Genomic DNA, 13,942 nt, shown 5'->3' with positions numbered 1-13,942 from the left:
GTGCACAACGTTATCGAGTCTTATTATAAGTGTCTATTAAATATGACAGGAAGGATACGAGGGGGTTGAAATGAACACTGGAGGTTTCTAAATTTAGTCCAAGAACGAGAATTGAAACCAAACTATTTGCAAAATTGTTGTTATTTGTTTCACTAATTTGGTTCCTGTTACTGTTATCACAACATAACTCTTCGAATTTTAATTTTTGGCATCGTTCAGCGCCATGAATTGAAAACGGGGCTAATTCGAAGAAAGTGGTCGTTTAATCGGCTCTGGCATTACGCCAAATGACTGTAGCAATGACAGCATCTTTCTCAGAAAAATGCTTACGTGTTTTCATTAATGAAACCGAGGTTCTTTGTGTGGGGCTAGGAACGAACACATTTTGATAAAAACAAAAAAACTGCGGATGCTGGAAATCCAAAACAAAAATAGAATTACCTGGAAAAACTCAGCAAGTCTGGCAGCATCGGCGGAGAAGAAAATAGTTGACGTTTCGAGTCCTCATGACCCTTCAACAGAACTGATGAAGGGTCATGAGGACTCGAAACGTCAACTCTTTTCTTCACGAACACATTTTGTGTTGTTTTGAATCTCTCGATGCAGAGCCCTCAAATCCTGAATACCCCCTTGTCACTCTTTTGAAAACCCTGTTCAAGGCATCAAGTCCATCTGGATAGTTATTTTAAATCCTGTCTTAAAAGGTGATGCCATGTTCCAGATGATAATGTTAGTGATTTTTGTTAAGAAAGAAAGTGGCCAACTGGATTGCTCTTGGAAGCCACCAGCACAGACTCCATTGGTCGAATGCCTCATGTTCTATGATTCTATGAAAGTCAGTGGTTTGAGGGAAATGTTGAGCCCTGTCGTTTAATACATAGATTTTCTGCTAAGACCTTGAACTCAAAAAATACATTGAAATATGAATGCGTAGATGTGAAATGGAGACCAAATATGATGCACCTGGGAGAAATGGTGGCATAGTGGTAACTTCACTCAACTGGTAATCCCTGGACCCTTGCTAATGTCCTGGGGATACAGGTTCAAATCCACCATGACAGCTGGTGGAATTTGAATTCAATTAATAAAGTCTGGAATTGAACATTAGGCTTAGTAATGGTGACCATGAAACTATCATTTATTGTTGTAAAAGCCCATCTGGTTCACTCATGTCTTTTAGGGAAGGAAATCTGCCATTTTACCCAGTCTGGCCTACATGTGACTGCATACCTACAGCTCTTAACTCCCTCTGAAATGGCTGAGCAAGCTGCTCAGTTCAAGGGCAATTAGAGATGGGCAACAAATGCTGGCCTTGCCAGCGATGCTCACAACCCATGAAAGAATAAATAGAAAACAAACCTGACTAATCTCCAAATCTGACTCAATTTTGAAGGGAGAAAAATCAGGATACCTTTTGTATTTATCAAGTAAGAGACCAGTGGTTAGGAATTAAAGGCAATTCTTTGAGGGTTCCAGGAGAGGTAACCATGAAGCTACGGGAATATAGAAGTAATGTGAATGAAGTAGCACCAAAATCTGATATTATTCAGTCAAATGGGTGCATGGAAAGACAATCCAAGTGGAAACTGAGAATTTATCACTGTGGGTGAAAGAAATTGGCTTAATATATTAACTTAAATTTCAACTGATAGCTCAGGAAAAGTGATTGTCAATACCACCATACCATCATGAGTCAACCCCTATATTATAGTGGTGCTCGCTAAACCGTTGGGATAACAAATAGAATTAGTTCATAAAAACAGCCCAGAAAATAACAAAATCTTGAATTATCAAAATTGTCAAGCTGCTTTATTGAAAAACAAAGAAAACTATGAAACACTTTTGGTTATGGTACCTGGAAATCCTAGGTGACTGAAGATTGAGCTACCAATAAATTCCTATAGGAAACTTGCTCATACATTAAGGTTGGATGAGCCCCTTTAATGGCAGAATGTGATAAGGAAATTAATAGTAAATAAATCTGACCAGTCGTTAAAGCAGAATGTGTGCATTTTACAGGGAGTTAATCAATCTGGAAAATTCATCAACTGGCCAAAGACATTAGATTTATGGATGAGTAATCAATCAGGCTCTCTAGCTTTCTGCTCTGATTAACAATTCAAGACAGCTAAGTGTATGTTTTGCATAGGCTCAAGTGCATCACTCAAGCTACTTAGACATGAAGCTAAGCCAAAGAATAAAAGATAATAGTGCTTTGGAACAATTTCTCACTGATCAAAGCTCAGAGATCTTTTCTATGTAATAATCAGCTGTAAGTATGCAGGTTGCACATCCATTAGACATATTGACTCTTCGGGCAACCCAGTTTGTCACCACAAAATACCTACCTTGACAGACTGAGGTTTTGTTCAAGTTTTACTAATTTTGCCTGGACCTAAAGGGATCAGATTTACTGAGTGCTACTATTCCAAATAAAATCTGGTATTAATTAATCCTTTTGTTTGTGGGAAATTGGATCTTTTGGATCTAAAGATAATCAAACAGGCTAATGGAATGTTGGCCCTTCTATTTGAAGGAATAGGATACAAGGGGGTAGAAGCCATACTTCAGCTATACAAAGCCCTATAGTCAGACCACTCCTGGAGTATTGTGAGCAATTCTCAGCACCACATCTTGGGAAGGACATAATTTGACTTTGGAGAGGATGCATTGTAGATTTATTAGAAGGGTGCCTGGGCTCCAAATGTTTGATTTATGAGGGAGTTTACAAAAATCTAGAATTTAGAAGGTGAGAGGGTGATTTGATTGAAGTTTTAAAGATGTTAAGGGGAACAGATAGGGTAGATTAGTAGAAGCTATTCCAACAAGTTTTGGAATCTAGAACTAGGAGACATAGTAACAAAAAACTTAGGGCCAGGCTTTGCAAGAGAAAAATTATGAAACAACTTCTTCATGCAAAGGGTGGTAGAAGTTTGAACTTTCGCCCATATATGGTAATTAAAGCCAGCTAAGTTGCTAATTTTAAAACAGGATTTGATAGATATTTGTTAGCCAAGGGATGGATTGAGGACAAAGGCAAGTATATGGAATTAGATTGCAGATCAAGCATAATATCATCAAATAAGGAAACAGGCTTGAGGGGGTAAATGGCCTCCTGATCCTATATTCCTAGAACTTGTATTGGAAACCAAGATAGTCCCCCATATATAACTTTAATTTTGTGTGGTTTGATTTTCACTTCCAAAAACATTTCTGGATCTTGGCAAGTGCACAACAACACAAAATCTGGAAACCTATCTGTTTTTTTTTTGGTCTTTCTGTTCATTACTTTCATATCCTGTTCAAAACAATGGATTTTGCTCTAGTTGTTTATTATCCTTACACTTGCCCACAGGCTTTCTCTGGGCTTTTCCACTGGAACTTGAAATTAGTGAGCCTTAAGAGCAAAATACCATCTAAAGGGGATGTGAGATCTGTATAAACAGGACAAGCAACAGTGTGTCACCTTGATCAATCTTAGCAAGGCACACAGGGAGAAATTCATTGCCTGCTGGGTATGGGCTGGGAGACCATAAGACGTAGGAGCAGAAATTAGGCCATTTGGCTGATCGAGTCTGCTCCACCATTCAATCATGGCTGATAAGTTTCTCAACCCCATTCTCCCGTCTTCTCCCCGTAACCTTTGATCCCCTTACCAATCAAGAACCTATCTATTTCAGTCTTAAATACACTCAATGACCTGGCCTCCACAGCCCTCTGTGGCAATGAATTTGGGAGGTGGCGTTGCTGCTTAAACGGGGCGGGATGGCATGGGGTGAGAGCCCGTTGCCTCTCTGATTACCCCCAATTAATTCCAGGGCAGGGAAGGTTGAGGTTGACCTTCCAGCCCCTAGGCCAATTGAGGCCATTAAATGGCCAATTAATGGCCACTTAAAGGTTTCATCTTGCCACCACTGGTGGCCATGCCATGTGGACAGGCTGCCAGGTATGGCAGCCTGCCTGTGGGCTGGTGCATCCTCCTGTTTGGGCACCTAGTGTCTAACGGATGGCCCCACTGTTGGCAAAAGCCACCCCCATGGGAAGCCCCTCCCCCCCCACAACAATCTTCAGACTGACACTTCTGCCCTGGCTGGCTCCTGTGAGGTAGCCCCAGCTACTCAGGTTCCAGGGCCTCTGACACTGTTTCTCCTCTCTGACCTTCTACAGTATCAGCAGTGCCCACTGTTCCTAGTGACACTGGTCCCGCTGAACAGCTTCCACCCTCTGATTGCCTGGCAGCCATTGGAGGTGAGACATCCGTCCTGAAATCTCTGGGAGCCATGATGGCAGACAGGTAAGTGCCTGATTGGGTTTAAGTCACTTTGCAGGTCTAGCTGCAGTGAAGTTACCACTGATTCTCTAGCTTGTGTACAGGCCATCGAGTCTAAGTCCAAAGGTGCAGGTCAGCTTACTTCATTTAATGTTAAAGCATACAGAAAGCAAAACAAAAGGAGACAAGGAAAGATGGGATTAAGAGAGAGAGAGATAAACAAGATAGAGGGCAGAATTTTCTGTGCCGATTGGCATCGGGTATCATGGTGGGCGTGAGTGAACAATATTGCCGGAAGGCCAAAAATCAGTTCCACAAAGTTGTGAAACCAGTTTGCAATCGTCAGCTCCACCCATCAATGGCGGGCCTCATTTCCTGTTGCCGCATGTCAGGAACTTAATTTTAATACATCTGCATATCATTATAAGCCCTGCTCGCCGGAATCATCCCCCGCCCCCGTGCTGGATCACGTGATTGCATACTGGTGTGTTTCACAACAGCATTTATAAGGCGTGCGCCTGATGAGCTACACTTTGAGGGGAAATTGGAGGTGGGTGCACAATAATGTTGTGCAACGCTTGTGAGGGTCGTCTATTGGACACCAGGGTTGAGGTACTGCGCATTTAGGCAAAGGCACAAGCAAGTCTCATTTACCTCGCTGTTGCAGATATTTAGCTAGCAGGGGAGAGACCTTTATCGCGTTTCTGCCAGGGAAAGAGCAATGGCTATAACCAGTCAAACCCCTTACCATGGGGTACCTAACACCATCCGAGTCATGGTGAAGGGCAGCGAGCAAGGAACAGGAATGGATAGGACCTTCTTCACCAAGAGGATCCAATTCAAGCTGTGTGGTTTCGAGGCTACAAAGATCTACTGCCTACAGGATTTCCCCAGCGTTGGTTTCTTTGATGTGACCTTCAAGCACGTGGCAGCTTGTGTCAAACTCCTGAAGGTTTTTGAGGAAAAGAAAGACCTGCCAGAAATGAAGATCCTGACGGCGGAGCCGCTCTTTGTTCTACCGTTGCATCGTGAACGGGTTGCAACTGTGCATCTGTACAACACCTACGTCCCTGTCACTGACATGCTCATCTTCCTTACCAGGTACTTCAAAAAGGTTGGGAGCTGCACTGAAGTTAAAGATAATTTGGGGATCTGGACATGTAAACGCCAGGTTAAGGTAACGCTCAAGACCGACGGTAAGGGAGCCGTTTTCCACCCCCCTTCCAGATTCGCTATCGGGGGAAGCCGTGTGTACCTTGTCTACGCTGGGCAACCCAAACTTTGTCGCTCATGCGGCAAGTCTGGTCATGTGGCGGCCAACTGCAGCGCCGTCCTCTGCAAGAACTGCAAAAAGGAAGGGCACCAGACAAAAGATTGTAAACAGGCTAAGTGCTGCAACCTGTGTGGCGAGGCAAGTCACCTCTACAAGACCTGCCCCAAACGTTGCCGTACTTATGCACAGGCAGCTAAAGCCAACGAGGGGGAAGCAGAAGAAATGCCTCGTGTCACTCCAACCACCAAGGCCCCCAGGGAGAACAACGGGACAAAGGAGGACACAGAGAGAGACAAGGTGGAGGAAAAGATTGAGGCAGCAGACAGCCAATCCACAGCACTGCCCCCTGAACCTCCCACTCCTCAGGAGAGCGAATCAACGGAGGAGGAGGAGGTAGCAGTGGGAAAGCAGCAGGGGGAGTGGCAGCTGGTTAAGAGAGCCAAAAGGAAGAAGGGGCTAAAAAGAAACCAAGCCACTTCCCAGACAAGAGTCAAGAGGCGGCTCCTAACCAACATGAATAACAAGAGCAGCAACTCTTCGGACGAAGAAGTGCCAGGGCGGCGCCAACAGAAGAAACGGCAAAACGCTAGGGAGTTGGAGGATGAGACACCCGAGCTCCAGAACATTGGAGACAATGAGGAGACCAGCGCACCTCAACTTTGCCCACAACCCAAAGAGGCCAGTGCACCACAACCCCAGGAATCTGGGAGCAGTGAGGCGCTCAGCGCACCCCAGCTCCGGGAAGCCGGAAGCAGCAACGCCCCAGAGGGGGAGAGGATTGGAGAAGCTTCTCCAGCAGAGGACATTTCAAACCCCGCTCTCTGCACGGACCCCCAGATGCCACCCGAGCAGAACATCTCCAATGGGGAGGTTCAAGACGCTTTCCTCAGCCCATCCCAAGTGAAGCAATTTGAGTACACCACGGGCATGAAGGAGCAGACAAATGGTCTGGAACTCTCAGAGACAACAGGTTTGGTAAGCGACTAACTGCTTTAAAATGGGTGTAAAGATTGTATCCATAAATGTGCGTAGCATTAAATCTACTATGTGATGTGTTGCGAACTTGGACTACCTTGCCAAGATCAAAGCTGACCTGTTGTTTCTGCAGGAGTGTGCGATACCGCACCTCAGCTCCTACAGGCAATGGTCACGAAGGTGGTCCCATGGGCCATCGATCTGGTCGGGAGGAAACGATTCTCGTTCCTCCGGCCTGGGGATTCTGCTGCAGGGAGGCAGCTTCACCGTCTCCCAGGTTAAGGAGGTGGTGGGCGGGCACCTCCTCATAGCAGACGTAATGTACAAGAATGCTCCACTCCAGTTAATTAACGTCTGCGCCCCGTCACAAGGGGCTGAGCGGCTGGAGGTTTTTCAGCAGCTCCCACTGCTGCTGGCACCCTCCAGGCCGGTCATTCTGGGCGGTGACTTCAACTGCATCATCGATGCGGCTGGACGATCCGGCAGGGCCGACAGCAGATTGGACGCTACATCCAGATCCCTGATGGAAACAGTAAAGGATGCCAAGCTGCACGATGTCTTCAGCAAACCTGCAGATGGAGCGCAGTGTAGATACACCTGGTCGCAGCCTGACGGGTTCGTCTGTTCCAGGATAGATTTCCTGTTTGCGTCCCGTTCATTCACAGTCAGATCCACCGACGTGAAGCCGGTGTTCTTCTCTGACCACTGCCTCCTACTGGCTGACTGTCACTTAGAGGAGGACCAGAGGGTTGGCAGGGGGGCATGGAAGCTAAACGTGCAACTGCTGACCCCAGAGAACATTGAGGAGCTCAAGAGGGATTACAAAGGTTGGAGAACCATGAAACCCCACTTTGAGTCACTGACACACTGGTGGGAAGCGATCAAGGGAAACATCAAGAGGTTTTTCGTCCTCAAAGGCACCCAGAAAGCTAGAAAGGAACAGAGGGAAATGTCCCGACTCCAGAAAAACATGCAGAACCTGCTCTGGCTGAGGGCGATGGGGGTCGATGTCAAGGAGGAACTCCAAGAGGTGAAGAGCCAGCAAGCCTCGCTCTTTGCCTTGGAGGCCTCCAAGATCATCTTCCGTTCCAGAGTCCGCTCCGTGGAGCAGGATGAGACGTGCTCACGTTTCTTCTTCCAAAAGGTACACAGAGAGAGCTCTGTGATTAACAGCCTGTAGGAAGAAGATGGCTCAGTAAAGTCATCACAGTCCGACATTTTGAGGATCAGCAAATCCTTCTATGCCGGATTATATGACGCGAAGCCCACAGACAGCACAGCCTCCCAGTCCTTCCTGTCCTCTATCATGGAGGTCTTAGACGACAGTACACGGGAGAGTCTGGGCAAACCGCTAACTCCTGATGAACTGACTAAGGCCCTTGTGTCCTTCGAGAAGAGTAAAACTCCCGGAAGCGACGGCTTGCCGGCGGAGTTGTATTTGGCTCTGTAGGACTGGATCGGCCCAGACCTGCTAGAAGTGTACGAGAGTATGCTCCTGGCCGGCAGTATGTCAGAATCCATGAGGAAAGGCATTATCACCCTCATCTACAAGCACAAGGGGGAAAGGGAGGAAATTAGAAATTGGCGACCCATTTCACTGTTGAATGTGGACTATAAAATTCTGTCCAAGGCCATTGCCAATCGGGTCAAATCCGCTCTGGAATTGGTGATCCACCCTGACCAGACCTGCACTGTGCCGGGCAGGAAGATCTCTGACAGCCTCATGCTGCTCAGGGATACGATTGCCTATGTACAGGACAAGGGTGTGGACACCTGCCTCATCAGCCTGGATCAGGAGAAGGCCTTTGACAGAATATTGCACACCTACATGGTGGATGTGCTCTCCAAAATGGGGTTTGGGGAGGGAATTCGCAATTGGATCCAACTGCTCTACACTAACATCAGTAGTGAGGTCTCAATTAATGGGTGGGAATCAGATAGCTTTCCTATTAATAAAAACAAAAAAACTGCGGATGCTGGAAATCCAAAACAAAAGCAGAATTACCTGGAAAAACTCAGCAGGTCTGGCAGCATCAGCGGAGAAGAAAAGCGTTGACGTTTCGAGTCCTCATGACACTTCGACAGAACTTGAGTTCGAGTCCAAGAAAGAGTTGAAATATAAGCTGGTTTAAGGTGTGTGGGGGGGGTGGGGGGTGGAGAGAGAGAGAGAGAGAGAAGTGGAGGGGGTTGGTGTGGTTGTAGGGACAAACAAGCAGTGATAGAAGCAGATCATCAAAAGACCTGCTGAGTTTTTCCAGCTTTCCTATTAAATCTGGAGTCAGGCAGGGCTGCCCTCTCACGCCTGGTCTTTTCGTGTGTTGCATAGAACCCTTTGCTGAGTCCATCAGGAAGGATCTGGGCATAAGAGGAGTGACGATCCCAGATAGTGGAGGCACTCAGATCAAAGTCTCCCTGTACGTGGACGATGTTGCCGTCTTCTGCTCGGATCCGCTGTCGGTGCACAGACTTATCCATATCTGCGACCAGTTCGAACTGGCCTCGGGAGCCAAGGTAAATCGTGGGAAGAGCGAGGCCATGTTCTTTGGGAAATGGGCTGACCGATCCTTTGTCCCCTTCACTGTCAGGGCTGATGGCCTGAAGGTGCTGGGGATATGGTTCGGAGGGACCAGGACACACGTTAGAAACTGGAAGGAGTGAGTGTCTATGGTAAAAAGGAAACTGGGCATGTGGGAGCGACGGTCCCTCTCCATTGCGGGTAAGAACCTGGTCATCAGGTGTGAGGCACTCTCGCTGTTGCTGTATGCGGCGCAGGTCTGGCCCATTCCACACTCCTGTGTGGTGGCGATCACCCGAGCCATCTTCCGCTTTATCTGGAGGTCGAAAATGGATCGTGTCCACAGGGACACGATGTACAAGCCTCTAGATAAAGGGGGAAAAAACGTACCAACATCGCCCTCATACTGATGGCCACCTCTGTGTGCGGCTGCATCAAGAGGTGCATAGACCCTCAGTATGCAAACACCAAGTGTCACTACATGCTGAGGTTCTACCTGTCCCCGGTGTTGCGAAGGATGGGTCTGGCCACGATGCCGCGGAATGCTCCAAGTATTTGGACCGTGCCGTACCACCTGTCCCTCGTGGGAAAATTTATGCAGAGAAACACCTTCGACCACAAGTCCATCAGGCAGTGGTCGGCATGTAACGTGTTAAAGGCCCTGAGGGAAAAGGAGGGGGTGGATCCTGTGGGATGGTTCCCTGAGCAGACTGACAAAGTCATTTGGCAGAATGCCTCATCACCAGAACTTTCCAACAAACACCAAGAAGTAGCTTGGCTGGTGGTAAGAAAGGCCCTCCCCGTCAGATCCTTCCTACACGCCAGGAGTCTCAACCCCTCTGCACGTTGCCCTCGAGGTGGCTGTGGTGGGGAAGAGACCGTTGTTCACCTCCTTGTAGATTGTGTCTTTGCGAAGAAGGTCTGGAGAGAGATGCAGTGGATTCTGTCGAGGTTCATCCCGAGCAGTTCTGTGACAGAGGACTCTGTGCTCTACGGGCTGTTCCCAGGGACACACACCGAGACAAACATCAACTGCAGCTGGAGGATCATCAACTCGGTGAAAGACGCTCTTTGGTCTGCCCGAAACTTGTTGGTTTTCCAGAGCAAAAAGTTGTCCCCGACCGAGTGTTGCAGACTGGCACATTCCAAGGTCCAGGACTACGTGCTGAGGGACACAGTTAAGCTTGGGGCAGCCGCCGCAAAGGCGCAATGGGGAACGGTCGCTGCCTAAGATCTTTCTGCCACAGTGCACTGGGGGGCTGGGAACTGTAAAGATTAAAATGTATGTCTGCCAATGATTGAAATATTCATTGTTTTTTCTGATACACCTTGTGATTCATGTTGTAAAAGTTGAACCTGATTGTATTTGTGTAATGGTGATTTGAAATGGTTCAAAATGTTTTTGAAGATTTATGAATAAAGTATATTTTTGCAAAAAGAAAAGGTTCTCCCAGGACGAGGCTAGCCCATTGCACTTCGGGTGTGCTGACGCCTGCGATGTCCCCAAATGCAGGATACTCGACTGCAAAATTTGTGGTAGTGGGGGACTGCGTTCGCGCTCTCCCCTGATTCACAATGCAAAAAATAGATTTCAACATTTTTGTTTAGTAAGGTTTTTTACCCAATGCAAGCAACATAAGCCACAAAAACATTTTTTGTGCCTGTGTTCATGTGGCACTTTGTTAAAAACAATTGCTAATTAAGCTGGTGATGGGCATTAATTATCCCATCTAAATAGAATAAAAAGATACAGCTGGAATGTTTTATGTGGAAGTCAGAAGCACTGAGGAGTTGTCTTGAAAATAAACCAGCTTTAATCAAGACAAAAAAAAAAATTACCTGGCTGGCTGACTAGGTGCTGAGGGATGCACTAAAGCTTGGGGCAGCTGCCGCAAAGGTACAATGGGGAAGGGTCTCTGCCTAAGACCTTTCTGCCACAGTGCACTGCGGGGCTGGGAACTGTAAAGAGCCCCTCGGGATGTACAGCTCAAAATCAATGTCTGCCAATGATTGTAATATTCATTGTTTGTATTGATACACCTTGTGATTCATGTTGTAAAAGTTGAACCTGATTGTATTTTTGTGATGGTGATTTTGAAGTGGTTTGAAATGTAGTTGAAGATTTATGAATAAAATATATTTTTACAAAAAAAACCTGGCTGGCTGACAGTGTAGTGCCAGGGCAAATGTTGCACTGCGGTTGAGGTGTGTTGGTGGGGGTGGGTGGGGGACTGGGGGGACAAAGGCTGCACTGTGGTTGAGGGAAGTTGTGGAGGTAAGCATTGCAATTGCTGACAGTGCACGAGCATGCGTGAGGGTGGTGGCGAGGGAAGCAGCCATGCACTAGGGAAGCCTTGTATAAAATGACCATCCCTCCGCAGCTGAAACAGTTCAGACACAGCCACATTGACATGTTTGGAGTTGGGCCTCTAGTTTATCCACCCACTCAAGAAACGCAGAGGCCTGAAAGTGCCACCAAATGCTCCAGAGCTTTTCACCCCTCGGTCACCGACTGCAAACTAATGAACATTTTAGTGAACTGCAGAACAATTGGACAACTGGGCACGTTGTACAATCATCTTGTGAAAGGTGGCCAATGGCACTGTCACTGGTGGAGGTGCTCACAGCCCCTTGTTTCAGGTTTGGACCAGTTTCCCCCATGCTTCAAGCTAACAGTGCAGTGTGGGTTAGGAGAATGCCTTTGCCTGAGAGCACTGCATGCAGTCCAATGGGCAAAGCTGCCTCCAATTGGTCAGGTGAAGTGGGGCGGAGGTGGGTGGGGTTTCGGGCAGCCATGCAGCACACTAAACTCTGGCTATCCAGTGGTGGCCAGCACTCTCTGGGATGTGTAAAGGGACCTTCAGACTTAAACAAGAGACGTTCTTAGTGTCCCAAGCTGACCCATGCGTCTCTGCCTTTCATCCTGCAGGAGGAGTACATCAGGAGCATAGAGCCTGGTGAACTAACTGTATGACTCATGGCTTACAGAGAGCAAAGACGAAGGAGAAGAGAGTGACTGACTGGGCAGAGGGAGGAACAGCACCCTCAGGAAGAAGGGGCTCTGGAGCTTTTCAGCTGGTGCATGCTGTTGAAGAGCCACAGCAAGCCGTTGCTGTTCAGCACCTAGCCAGAGCCAGTGTCTATAGATGGTGCTTGTCATTCCTGCAGTTGGCCGAGAACCAGTGTGGCTGAAGACTGCGCATATCCAGGGAACTGATTGGTCACATCTACCCAGCTGGTCAGGATTTGGCAACATGGGCATATAGAGGGCATTCACTCTCAGTGGCTGTGAAAGTGATAGTGGTGCTCAATTTTTATGTCAGTGGCTCCTTTCAGGTCTCCACAGGTGACTTAAGTGGAATATCACAAGCCTCTGCACAAAAGTGCATGCATGAGTTTACGGGATGCATTTTCGCAAAGGCACACAAATTTGTGTGTTTCACCCGGGACCAGGAAAGACAGGATGCAAGAGCGTTTGGATTTGCCCAGGTCTCAGGTTTCCCACAGGTGCAGGGTGTCATCGACTGCACTCACGTGGCATTCAAATCTCCATGGCAACAAGCAGTCAGCTTCATCAACTGCAAGGAGTTCCACTCACTGAATGTTCAGCTGGTGTGCGACCACTACAAATGTATCCTACATGTCTACACGTGGTTCCCGGGGATTGTGCACGACTCCTACATTCTCAGGTAGTCTCAGGTGCCTGACATCTTCTAGGGTCCACAGAGGCTGAAGGGATGGCTCCTCAGGGGCAAGGGCTACCTGGAATGAGACAACTGCTTTTATCCTGTGCAGTGACCAAAGTATTACATCTGAGTGACACGAATATTGCTCATTAGAACAAGGAACCATAGGCAATGAGACATCGTACTGCAGATGCTGGAAATCTGAAATAAAAACAGAAAACGCTGGAAAAACTCAGCAGGTCTGACAGCATCTGTGGTGAGAGAAACAGGGTTAACATTTCAAGTCTGTATGACTCTTCTTCAGAGCTAAATAGAAGTAAAAATGTGGTGAAATTTATATTGTTTAAGAGGTGGTGGAGCAGGTGAAGCTGGGTAGAAGGCCAGCAATAGGTGGAGGCTAAGGAGAGATTGAAAAAGACACCATGGACAAAAAGACAAAGGGGATGTTAATGGTAGTGGTAAAGGCTAAAGGAGGTGCTGATAGTGGCATAAAGGTCAGAAAGCCGAATGTGTTAATAGCAGGACAAGGGTAAGCACTCTGTGAAAGAACATGGAACAAGTAACAGATGGCCCTGTTGGGGATGGGGAGGGTGGAGGGGGTGGTGGTTGGGGAAAAAGGATGGAGAAAGGGAGTTAAAAAGAGGGGGAAAGGGAGATAGAACAATGAATAAAAATGAAAATAAGTGGATAAAAAAAAAATACATTTTTTTTAAAGGGGATTAAAAAAGGGGTGAAGATAGAGGAGAGAGTACATGGTCTGAAGGTGTTGAACTCATTGTTAAGTCTGGAAGGCTGTAAAGTGCTTAATCGGAAGATAAGGTTCCTCCAGTTTGCATTGGGCTTCACTGGAACATTGCAGCAGGCCAAGGAAGGATATGTGGGCATGAGAGCAGGGTAGTGTGTTGAAGTGGCAAGCAATAGGAAGGCCTGGGTCATGCTTGCGGACAGACCGAAGGTGTTCCACAAAGCAGTCACCCAGTCTGCATTTGGTCTCCCTGGTGTGGAGGAGACAACATTGGGAGCAGCAAATGCAGTAGACCAAATTGAGGGAGGTGCAAGTAAAGCGCTGCTTCACCTGAAAGCAGTGTTTGGGCCTTTGGACGATGAGGAGAGGGGAAGTAAAGGGGCAGGTGTTGCACCTTCAGTGATTGCATGGGAAGGTGCCGTGGGAAGGGGCTGAGGTGTTGGGAGTAATAAAGAAGTGGACCAGGGTGTCCCGGAGG

General features: G+C 47.4%; 1 pseudogene; it reads left to right on the top strand.

Moving 5' to 3' along the window:
• The first annotated feature begins 10,456 nt into the window (after nucleotides 1–10,456).
• LOC121282687 lies at nucleotides 10,457–10,601 on the top strand (annotated as a pseudogene).
• Nucleotides 10,602–13,942: the final 3,341 nt, after the last annotated feature.

The sequence above is a fragment of the Carcharodon carcharias genome, chromosome 9, assembly GCF_017639515.1.
Source record: "Carcharodon carcharias isolate sCarCar2 chromosome 9, sCarCar2.pri, whole genome shotgun sequence".
Taxonomy (NCBI): Eukaryota; Metazoa; Chordata; class Chondrichthyes; order Lamniformes; family Lamnidae; genus Carcharodon; species Carcharodon carcharias.
Note: the sequence above shows the minus strand (reverse complement) of the source record. Positions and strands in the feature narration are given on the sequence as shown.